Raw genomic sequence first — 13,180 nt, forward strand, 5'->3', positions numbered from 1 at the left:
CCGCTAGCGGACCCAGGGATCTGGGTGCGCACGTCCTGTGTAATAGTAGTCCTTGATATATACAATATATATATACATATATATATACATATATATATATATATATATATATATATATAAATATATATATATACATATTCACTCACACACATATACATTATTAACTGATGAAAATTGTGGTACCGCATTTGTCGATCACGTGAAAACCACAGTTGGAGCAAAAAAGACTAGAGACAGGGAATCTATATACTCGTATTTTTATTTAATTTTATTTATTTTTTTGCTGCAACTGTGGTTTTCACGTGATACATACATAACATATATATACATATATATATATATATATATATATATATATATATATATATATATATATATATATATATTATCGTGACCCGTACAAATTATATGTTATATCTTATGAATATGCGTGGAAAGGAAGGTAAAACCGTGATATCGATCCACAAAGTTCCTGACAAATTAAAACAAACATTACTATGACGTCACATGTTATTGCGCGGGAAAATCCCTTGCGGACAAATGCTTCGGCACATTACTAATTATCTGGTGAAAAATATCCACATTTATCGGCTATTTTGACAGGATCCGACCTGTTTGAATTTTTCAAAATGCCACCCACTTAACACTGCTGCTGTGGATAATGTAGTTACTAGTGATTCATGTTATGAGGATAGACACATGGAAGGTGTTGTTTATATCAGTGATGGGTTCGAGCGTGTGCAAGGACTTAACCACCGAGAACATAGAACAAAAAAGATACATATGCTGCAAACACTGGGTGAATCTGGACCTGCTGATATCCACATCCAATCCTGCCCTCTCAACCCCAAAACAGGTTAGTCCATCAAGTACTGAAACAGTACAGTGTTGTCTAATTCATATTCGAATATGGTTTATTCATTCATTGTCAACTAGAGCATCAGAGGTAGCCGGGTCCTTATGTACACTGCCTAATGCAGATCTGTATGTAGTGTTGAAAGCTGAGCCCACAATAAGTGGACACGAGGAAAGAATGTCAGCCTCACAGATGCAGTTCTTATATATATCAGCGGATAGTTCCTACCATTCTCAGTATTTTGAATACCGCAAATTAATATTAACGTCAGTAGCGGTTTGTAAATATTCAGTGTTTTTCTTCCGGTGGGGGCTCGATGGAGAATAACAAGCGCACCTAACCTAAAAAGTCTTGCAAAGCGTTGATAATGCTGGGAGCAAGGAAAGCATTATAATCTGTGGTCTCCAGGTGCTTACACTTTATCGTACTGGCCTATTTTATTAAGGAAAAATCGGTAAATATAAGAAGTTGCTTGTCAGTCTCACAGATATAATTCTTATCTATATCATTGGATAACTCCTTATCATTCTGAATATTTTGAACCCCACAGAGTACCGCAAATTAATAGTAACGTCAGTTGCGATTTTTAAAAAAGTTAGTGTATTTTTGACAGAGGCTGCTGTGGAAAATCACAAACGAACCTAGCGTAACTCATTTTTAATGTCACTATTCAGAATAACTTTCCTCATGTCATCAAGGCTCGCATTTACAGTATGCCCCTTGCTCTTTATGTTCCATTAGCAGCGATTCTTCAGTAACTATAAAATATTAGGTGTGACTTGTTCAATCAACGGGACTAACAGAAGTGGCCGAATAGTTTTGTTCCACTTTTTAGTCCTCGACATTTCGACTTCAGTTGAATTTTGGAATAACTGTCAATGCGTTGACTATCTATCTTGCCCCCATGGACATCATCCACTAAAAATAAAACCTATGGAAAAAGCTGGCACATTGACTTTGTTTACTCAACTAATGTATTGAGATTTTCCGCAATTTGGTAATTTACCCAACTGCCGATAAAGAGCGGGGTAGCTGTGACGTCAACAATGCGGCTTGCTATTTCTGTGTGATGCATAGTGTTCAATACCAAAGACGACATGCATATGTTTCTTTTATGTTCTAATGTGTAATATCAAAGTAATATGTACAACCAAGTGAGGAGTGAAACGAGGAAAATAATGAATAATGATAAGAAAATCGCAAGAATGGCAAAGGAGAACCCAAAGATATTTTGGAAATATGTCCAGTCAAAAACTAGGACCAAAGGAAGAATACCAGTTATTTACCGATCAACACAGAACCAACATGGCTACTAATGACAGGAAGAAAAGCAGAGGTACTTGCAAGGAAACTCTGTAAGGTATTCGTGCGTGAACAAAAAATCACCAAGGAGGAAATTAGGAAGGTCATAAAAAAATGATAAAGAAGAAATCACCAGGTTCCGGTGAAATACACCCAATAATAATAAAGTTGATGATGGAGGAATGAGTTGACCCACCAAAAATCCTATTTTAAAGCTCGTTTAAAACACAAAAATTACCAGTGGATTGGAGACATTATTACGGCAATCATCATCAAAAATATTACGGCAATCATCATAAAAAAAAAAAAAAAAAAATCTTTGAACTATAGACCTGCGAGTCTTACAAATGTAATGTATTAAATTATGTATTCTTTGATCAGGGAGGAGATAATGGATCACATGAAACTTAATAACTTATTTAGTAAAAAAAAAAAAAAACGGTATGGATTCCTTTCAGGAAGATCTACGGTACTACAATTGATTAAACTAATTGATAACTGGACAAAAGCGATTTCATGAGGGCATTTGATAGAATTCCACAGAAAAAGCTAATGGAAAAAATCGCATGTAGGAAGACACTATGTTGGATTATGGAAGTTCTCATAAACAGGAGACAACGTTTGATGGTAACTGGAGTTGCTTATGATTGAGAAGATGTTATTAGCGGGGTTCCACAAGGTCCGGTTCTGGGGCCTTTGCTATTCGTCATCCATGTAAATGGCGCTGAATGGCCTACCGGCTCCGGCGCTTGGCCTTCGAGCCAAAAATTTCATAAATCAAATCATCTATGTAAATGATTTACCATATTGCTCGAAAAACTGTACCGATATCTACCTATAGGCAGACTACAATTTTTTTTTCTTCAAGATAGTTAAGGAAGATGATTGCTTGAAACTACAAAAAAGGACAATATGAAGAGATGACCAGAGAGGCTGCAGTTTTCACAAAAACGGATACATGAGAATTGGTGCAACAGAAGTAACCGATGGTGCACATCATTTATATACAACGTAGTCGAAAGATCAACTGCAGAAAAGTATATGGGCGTAATCATCGATGACAAGCTTGAGTTTTCAGAACATATTGCTGATAAGGTGAATAAAGCGAACAAGTAGTAGGAATAATTAGGACATTCATCGCCTTAGATGCAGACATGCTCTAGTTCTCCATCACTTGGAATTTGCCAATCAAGTTTGGATTCCATATCTTGTGAAGGATGTTGAAGCAATAGAGAAGGTCCAACGCAGAGCAACCAGACTCTTGCCCAACATGAAACATTTAACAAACGAGGATAGACTGAGAGCCTTGTATCTTCCTGCACTATCATATAGAAGATTAAGAGGAGACCTAACACACAAAATTATTAGTGGGAAGTATGATAAGGAATGCATTGAGGATGTCTTTGTGGAGAGGGGTCACCACAGTGTGACGAAAGGGCATTGAATGAAGTTATTCAAGCCACAATCAAGACTCAACAAAACGGAAATATTCGTTCCCATGTCGAATGATTGATATGTGGAATGCGTTACCAGAATCATTGGTGAAATGTGCAACTGTAAAAGAGTTTGAAAATTAATTGGGTAAGTTCTGCCGTCAAACTAGTGATGACGGTGACGGGGTAGAGCTGGCGACAGACTGAATAGTCTCTTCCGAGAGATCATATATGTCTATATGTATGTCTATTTCAAGAATATGCGTGATCTGCTTTTGATCAACGACGACTTTTCAGCCAGATTTCAGCAAAGTAACTCTTATAATCGTCGCACCACTAGTTGCAACTAATCAAGTCGCTACCTAAATTTTACATAACTCAAGAATTTGTATATTCAAGCCTCAAAAATATCATTCAAGAGCCAGAGAAGGCTAAGAAAGTCGATCGTCTTTGCAGAAAAGACTCCACGACATCTTGTTTTCAAATCTTCTACCCAACCCGAAGTAAAGATAGGTACAGGAAAGTTCAATATAGAAGATCTTTCGTCTATCAAATAGTGGTAAAAAATCCAAGTTGTCCTCATTCAGTTAATAAAAAAGTTAACTATAAGACAAATTTTCCGGATCAAAGCAAACATTTTCACTGATATAGAAAAGACTTAATTTTTCCGGATGAAGGAATAATTTTTTTGACTATTAAATCTTCAAAAGCAACACATACCTAATAGTTTATCTTACAAATTTCACTAAATCTATTTAGAGATTAAGAAATACTATATTGGTGATACAGACACCAAAAATATTGCATATTACTTATTGATTATTTTGTGTGTTTAGAATGGGAAATCTTTATATTTTAGTATAGATATGTTATTGGAAAAAATCTTAAGAAACAGAATCTATATGTTTTCTATTATCAATCTCGGTCTAAATTTAAAAGTCAGTAAGCAAAACTGGAGATTTTTTTTTTTTTTTTTTTTTTAATTCCATACAGAGTAAATAGAAAAGCATTGCCGACCATTCCCACGATATATTTTTGTTATTAAAATTTAACTTACGCTTCAAAAAATCTATTTTTAACTCTAAATAAATCGTCTACATTTCGAAAACAGCTCCTTCATACCGGCTATTGTCAGAAATCTTCGGAAGCGTGACGCATTAGTAGGCAAACATCGCTATTCACCCGCCATTGTTCATCATTGACATTGAATTTATTGAATAGCTGTGAGAAAATTGAATAAATCATGGTCTATTGTATAGCTGCCGAGTGTAAGAACGGTCAAAGTAGCAGTTGGAGCTTCTTTCAATTTCCCAATGATGCAGGCCGACGAGCTGAATGGGTGTGGAAAGTGAACGGAGCCGGGAGAAAGAAGGGATCGTTGTGGGTACCCAGTACACATTCTAAACTTTGCATGGATCACTTTGAACCCGACTGTTTTGTGGAGAATCTGGCTCATTCTATTGGATATTCGGGGGTTGTAAGGCCTCGTCTAAAGGCAGATACGATCCCATTGATCTTTGCACCCAAGCTAGTCCTTGGATCGACCCCTAAAGTGGCCAAAAGTTGAAGAAGTCAGATCTTCAACAGACGCCGCAGGCAAGAGGTAAGGCATTGCTAATTACACTGCAGTGTTTGGCACTAGACCAACAACACAGGTCATAGCCTAGGCGATAGGCCTATTTAGAACACATTTTGTGAATCTGCGCAGATTTTGAATATTCATAAGATGTGCAGCACCTATAATGAATTCATAATTGGACTCAGGTGACGAATCCATTTAATATGCACACATTATGAAGGTTCATAAAATATTAGGTTAGGCCCAGAATGTCTGCATGTCTAATGGATTTGTTATCTGTACGTCCAATTATGAATTCATTATTAGTGCTGTACATGTAACGAAGAGAAGAAGCAGGCATTCATAGATTGGCTACAAATTAGGACGAGGGAATCGTATGAGAGGTACAAAGTAAAGAGAAAGGAAGTTAAGCATAAGATAAAGGAAGCAAAGAGGAGAGCAGATGTGAAATAGGGAAAGAGTATGACAGAAAATTTTGAAAGTAATAAAAAGATGTTTTGGAAGGAAGTTAAAAGAGGAAGAGGAGGCGAATCAAGTAGAGAAGAAAAGGTAAAAGGTGCAGATGGAGAGATGATAATGGAAGAGAAGGCAGTGAGAGGAAGGTGGGCAGAGTATTTTAGGGAGTTGCTAAATGTGAAGGAGGATAAGGAGGGAAAGGTAGTTGCAGTGGGAAGCGCTAAGAAAATGAAAGTGATGAGTGAGGAAAATGGAGGAGAAATAGGGAAGGATGAAGTGAAAGCAGCTGTTAAGATGATGAGAGCAGGTAAGGCACCTGGGTTGGATGGGTGCCATGCAGAATGTCTGAAGAAAGGAGGTACAGTTATGGTGGACTGGCTGGTGAGGTTATTTAATGTGTGTTTAAGAGAGGGTAGAGTGCCAGAGGACTGGAGGAGTGCATGTATAGTTCCACTTTACAAAGGAAAGGGGGACAAGTGTGAATGTAGTAGTCATAGAGGGATCAGCTTGTTAAGTGTGGTTGGTAAGGCTTATGGGAGGGTCTTGATTGAGAGGATTAGGAGAGTAACAGAGGGAGTAATTGGTGAGGAACAGTGTGGTTTTAGGACAGGTAGGGGATGTGTAGATCAGATTTTTGTGGTAAGACAGATATGTGAGAAAGCTATAGGAAAAGGTAAGGATGTTTTTTGGGCTTTTATGGATCTGGAAAAGGCTTACGACAGGGTAGACAGGAAGGCACTGTGGGAGGTACTGCAGATATATGGGATAGGAGGAAAGCTGTAAGAGCAGTCAAAACTTTTTATGAGAGTAGTAGAGCTTGCGATAGGATTTGAAAAGGAGAGAGTGAGTGGTTTGAGGTAAAGGTGGGACTTCGTCAGGGGTGTGTTATGTCGCCCTGGCTGTTCAATCTTTACATGGATGGGGTGGTGCGAGAGGTGAATGCAAGGGTAGTGGGTCAGGGATTGGAGATGAGTAAAGAAAAGGATAAAAGTGGGAGATGAGACAGCTGTTGTTTGCTGACGACACTGCGCCGTGCGCGGACAATTGCCACTGGGAAAATTGCCACTGGGTAAATTGCCACCGGGAATATTGCCACTGGGAAAATTGCCCACGTAGGAATATTGCTACCCGGAATATTGCCACTAAGAAATATACAGACAGACGCTACAACCTTATTTACTTATGTCCCAAACTTTTATTATCTGTTTGTCACTCAAGATTTCCCTTTTTATTACGGTTTTGAAAACTGTTTACCTCTTAAAGTTGTTAGATAGTTTTTCCAACAATTGTTATTTAGGAAATTGCTAATTACCAATTTAGGTAACAACTGACTTTTTGTATAGGTTAAACGAGTTGACAACGTTCAAATATTCAACTAACAATTTAGTATTTCTGCTAACTTCAGCCCATAATGGTGTCGATCATTAAGGGTGAACGTGGAAATAATATGCTCGTTGATGAGCAACAATTTATGTATCATAAACATGGGACAAACAAGGACAGTACAGTCATATACTGGGTGTGTAGCCAACGGAAAAAAGAGACACTGCAAGGCTAGACTGGATACAAAAACGTCGGACGAAGACTTTGAAGTTTTGAAACATGTAAACGAACACACGCACTCATCAACGAAAGATGAAGTAGATGCTAAAGTTGCACATAAAACTTTAAAAGAAAAAGGGAAAACGTCTCACCAATCAAGTCGTGTCCTGGTATCTCAAGCTACAGCGTCTCTCGATGAAGCTGTTGTATCTCAAATGCCCAATACAAGTAACATAAGCAGAAATATCAGGAAGTGGAGACAAAACCTTTCAAATTTTCCTTCCGTACCAAGTGGAAGGACAGGGTATGCAATACCACTAGAATTTACAATCATAGATGGCGGGAAAACTTTCCTTCAATATGATTCAGGTATTGACGATCAGGATCGCATATTGATATTTGCATCTGATGCTGGGCAACAAGATTTGAAATACTTTAAGAACTGGGCAATTGACGGTACATTTAAAGTTGCTCCGGAATGTTATTATCAATTGTTAACCATTCATGTGCAGCAAGGTAAATTGAGCATCCCGCGTGTCTTTGCTCTTTTACCTAACAAGACAGAACTAACATATAGAAGACTTTATGAAAAAGTGAGTGAGCTTTTAAGTAGTGAAGAGCCCGAAAATATAACAATTGATTTTGAAAGGGCCTGTTTCAATGGAATAATGGCTGTTTTCCCTAATGTTTCCCTTAATGGGTGTTTCTTCCATTTATCACAATCACTGTATAGAAAAATAGTTGAGCTGGGTTTTAAACAAGAATACCACAACAACAACGAATTTTCTTTAAAAATGCGACATTTTTCAGCCCTTGCTTTTGTGCCAAGCCAAGATGTTATTTGGGTTTTCGAAGAACTATCGGACGATGATGCGATACCACAGGAATTTCTTGCCTATTTTGAATCAACATACATAGGAATTGAGAGAGGGACACGGAATAACAGACGAAGAGCTACACCTACGTTTCCGATCAGTTTCTGGAATGTCTATAGCCGTGTTGTAAATTCTTTACCACGAACAAATAACAACGCGGAGGCATTTCATAATGCGCTTAATAAATCAGTTAGTAACGCCCACCCCAGTATCTGGAGACTAATTGACGCACTCAAAGATGAGGAATGCTTAGCAAAAGCTAAGAGAATTCATTTTGAGCGCGGGGATTCACTTCCAGACAAGAAAAAGTATAAAGATTTAAATGCCAGAATAAAGAACATCGTCTTAAACTACAGCACTTATGATGATAAAATAAGATATCTACGTTCCATTGCTTATAACATGCATGTTTTTTAATAAACCAATTTTGTTCTCTCTTATGTATTCTTTATGATCTAAATTTTTAAAATACTTGTTGTAATAAAATCGTGTTTTTATTTGTTTTTTTTCTTTTCCCTCTATATTTTTTCAAGTCACTTTTATTAAAGAAATATATCTAGCAATATTAATAGGTAAACAGTTTTTAAAACTAAAATAAAAAGGTTAAAAATCTTGAGTGATAAACTGATAGTAAAAGTCTCGAATATAAGTAAATAAAAAAATCATAGTGGCAATATTCCGGGTAGCAATATTCCTACGTGGGCAATTTTCCCAGTGGCAATATTCCCGGTGGCAATTTACCCAGTGGCAATTTTCCCAGTGGCAATATTCCTAGCGCCCACTGCGCTTGTAGCAGGATCAGAGGAGGGATTGAGGAAGTTAGTGACAGAGTTTGAGAAGGTGTGCGAAAGAAGGAAGCTGAAGATAAATGTGGGCAAAAGTAAGGTGATGAGATGTACAAGGGGAGAGAGTGACAGTAGGCTGGAAGTGAGCATTAAGGGTGAGAAACTGGAGGAAGTGGATAGTTTCAGATACTTGGGTGCGAATGTGACAGGAAAGAGAAGAGTGGGGGTGGAGGTAGAATGTAGATTGAGAGAAGCGAGTAAATGCCTTGGTGGATTAAAAAGTGTAATGAGAAATAGACATCTGGGAATGGATGCTAAGAGGAGGTTATATGAAGGAGTGATTGTGCCAACAGCAATGTACGGGGCAGAAATATAGAACATGAGAGAGGAAGAGAGAAGGAGTTTGAATGTGTTTGAGATGAAATGTCTGAGAAGTATGATAGGGGTTACCAGGCTAGATAAAGTGAGAAATGAGGAGGTGAGGAGGAGAACAGGGGTGGAAAGGGAGCTGGGAGATAGGGTTGATGAAAGAGTATTAGGATGGTTTGGACACATGGAAAGAATGAGTGAAGAAAGATTAGTAAAAGAAGTGTGGAAGGAGTGAACATGAGGGGGCGTCCTAGGATGAGATGGATGGATGGGGTGAAAGAGGCTTTACAAAATAGAGGAATATCTGTAGAGGAAGGACGGGAGAGTGAATGGAGAAGGGTTGTGTATAGGTGAGGCTGTGATGCATGAGGGGGAGTGGGTGGGGGGATGGGGGGTTAGGAAGTATGTAGGAGAAAAGAATTGACGCAGCCCGAAGGGATTTCTCCCCGTCTTCTCCTTTCCTGCATGAGGGGACGGAGAGGGGGGGGGTCGCCGAATTTATGAAGCGGTCTTGCTGTGGATGTGCTGTGTCTTGCGACACTGCTTCTGACCCAGGGCAGTGGACAGGATGCAGGGATGACCCGTCATCCAGGAGGTGCCAAGATAGGAGGGAGGGTGGAGGGGAGTGGAATATATGGGAAATGAAATGGGTGGGAGTGATTTCTATGCCTTTTTCTTTTTGGCTACCCCCCGTGTAAGGGGAAAAAAGCCTTTGGTATATGTATGTATGTACATTTAACGAATATTCATAATATGTGCAGATTCACAAAATGTGTATGGCAGCCTAAACAAACGACACGCCACATGCATATGTAGGCCTAGACCCTATGATAGACAACAGAGATGAATGTGACTGTCCCAAGTTATGGCCTGTGTTGTTGTCTTATGTCTACGTGACATGAGACAGAGACTGTCATGGCTGGCACTAGGTCAGGGGGATGGGGGGAGTAAATTTATGGTTATCCCTTTGGCCACATCACTATTTCATTGATGATGTTAACAATGATTATGTTAACAATGATGATCTAGTTTCGCCCAAGGTGTAGCCTATCCCTAAGCATATCTGTCAGTATTTCCTATTCCTTCTGACCTGCATCCCTAGTTTTTCTCTTCCTGATCTTGTTCCTATCCACTTTCTTCACTCCTCTGGTTGGATTTCCCATTTTCATCATCACCGTCAAGAAGGTCAGCTTTGGAATGCTCAGTCATTCCCTGGTCATCTTTTTGACGTTTGGCGTTGTATTATGGACTTAAACATATATGGTTAGCTCCTCTTCTTCAGAGTCAAATCCCGCGACATTTACGTCAACCTGTCAGAATGTCTCAACATATGTATATGTGTGTGTATATATATATATATATATATATATGTATGTATGTGTGTATGTGTGTGTGTGTGTATGTGTGACGTCCTAGGATGAGATGGATGGATGGGGTGAAGGGGGCTTTGGGGAAGAGGGGAATGTCGGTTGAGGAAGGACGGGAGAGGACAGAAGACGGGTGAATGGAGAATGGTTGTATATGGAAAATGTTGTGATGCATGAGGTGGAATGGACGGGGGAATGGGGGGGTGAGGTAGTGTGTGTGAGCAAAAATTTTAACGCAGCACGAAGGGATTTCTCCCCGTCCTCTCCTTTATATGGGGGGACGGAGAGTGGGGGTCGCCGATTTAATGAAGCGGCCTTGCTGTGGATGTGCTGTGTACTGCAACACTGCTTTTGACCCAGGGCAGTGGACAGGGTGCAGGGATGACCCGTCATCTAGGAGGTGCTAAGATGGGAGGGAGGGTGGAGGGGTGTGGAGTGTTTTCGGGGATGGAATGGGTGGGAATGATTTTATGCCTTGTCCTTTTTGGCTACCTCCCTGGTAAGGGGGAAAAAGCCTTGGTATATGTATGTATATATATATATATATATATATATATATATATATATATATATATGTGTGTGTGTGTGTGTGTGTGTGTGTGTGTGTGTGTGTATATATGTACGTATATATATATAATATATATATATATGTGTGTGTGTGTGTGTGTGTGTGTATGTATATATACATATATATATGTATATATATATACTGTATATGTATATATACATATTATATACATATATATACATATTATATAAATATACATATATATATATATATATATATATATATATGTATATATATATATATATATATGCAGGGATGACCCGTCATCCAAGAGGTGCCAAGAGAAGAGGGAGGAGGGTGGAGGGGAGTGGAATATATAGGAAATGGAATGGGTGAGAGTGGTTTCTATGCCTTTTTCTTTCTGGCTACCCCCCATGGAGGGGGAAAAAAGCCTTTGGTATATGTATGTATATAGATATATATATATATATCTATATATATATATATATGTATATATGTATATATATATATATATATATATATGTGTGTGTGTGTGTGTGTGTGTTCGTGCGTGTGTGTGTGTGTGTGTGTGTGTGTGTGTGTGTGTGTGTGTGTGTTAGATGAAGAAAAATACTACCAGGCGAAGTTGTGTATAACTCTTTTTCAAGATGGTCGTAATAATTTGGCGCATGCGCAAACCAAAATCCCCTGAATCCTCCTACAAAAAGGAATAAATAAATAGTAACAACAATTGCAATGGGAACATGAATGCAGTCTGACTCTTCTTCATTTCTTCATTTATTAATTTATCTATTTATTCATTTTCTCCCATGATCATCATCTTGACGTTTGCTACTATGTCAGGCTCCTTCTCCTCAGCGTCGTTGAACAGTGTTCCCCTCCCGCACTGACAAACAAGTACGAGACCTGATCCTGCACCTAGAAGAACTACACTTCACATTTTACACCACCGCACCTCTATCTCCCTCTCGCTCTCCTCTTCTCCACGAAACTTCTCACTCCGAGCCCCAAGAAGTCTCTCTCCATCCACCTAACCGGCTGCCTCTCCCACATCATCTCGCTTCGGTGCATCCTTTGCCTTTGTCCACCAACACACATTTTCGAATTCATTTTCCTGCCTTCATCTCCTGCACAAGCTCCTTCTTCCCGTTGCCTCCTCCCTCCCTTCTCCTTCTAATCCCTCCACAGTCTCTCTTCAGTTCATCTTCTGTCTCCTTCTCTCTCCCACCGAGAGGGTGCCACGGCGATGAATAAAACCATACAACGACAGACAGAATAAAAAGAAAAGGGGAGTACGGTAAGGAAGGGGACTGGCGCTTGGGGACGACTGACGTCAGAATCTCAGCAAGGCAATGTAACATATATTATCATCATTTAGTTTATTTGTTATTTTTTCATTTATTCATTTAATTTCTATATTCCTCTACTTATTTTTTTTTTATAATCCAAAACGAATTTATTTATATCAGGTTTGTATTCGGAGCAAGAAGAGTGATTTGGTCGAAAAAAAAGAAAAAGAAAAACAAAACAAAAAACGAGGCTTGTCTGATTCCCAGTCCACTCACCCTTCATCCGAAGATAAACATAACACTTCGCGGAAAAAATACATATCTAGAAGTAGATTAGATATAAGAACAAACCCAGTGTTGTAAAGTCGTTATAGATGCAATGTTACATCGACGTACGAAAACAAAATAAAAGGATTCTCAAATCTGATTAGACTCGTTTCCTTCTCCTACTCCTCCTCCTCCTCCTCCTTCTTCTTCTACTTTTTCTTCTTCTTCTTTTTCATTTTACGAAAAACAAAAACTCGTTGTTGAGCCAAAACAAAACGCAGCGGGCAAAAAACGTTGCTGTCCTTTCACAGACCACCATGAACCACCTCACCAACTTCAGGAAAACATGCATTGCAGTTCATTATTGTGTGTTATACAACCTAGATGAATTACCACTCAGTAAAATACAAATTTTGTCTGATTGTTTAGGAACACCCATTCCTTCCGTCTACTCTTATCCCCCTTCCCCTTCTATCTCCAGCTATTCCCTCCCTTATTCTATCCTTCTTTCCTTCCTTATTCTATCCTCTA

The sequence above is a fragment of the Oratosquilla oratoria genome, chromosome 14 (assembly GCF_046742065.1).
Source record: "Oratosquilla oratoria isolate Oo_2021 chromosome 14, ASM4674206v1, whole genome shotgun sequence".
NCBI lineage: Eukaryota > Metazoa > Arthropoda > Malacostraca > Stomatopoda > Squillidae > Oratosquilla > Oratosquilla oratoria.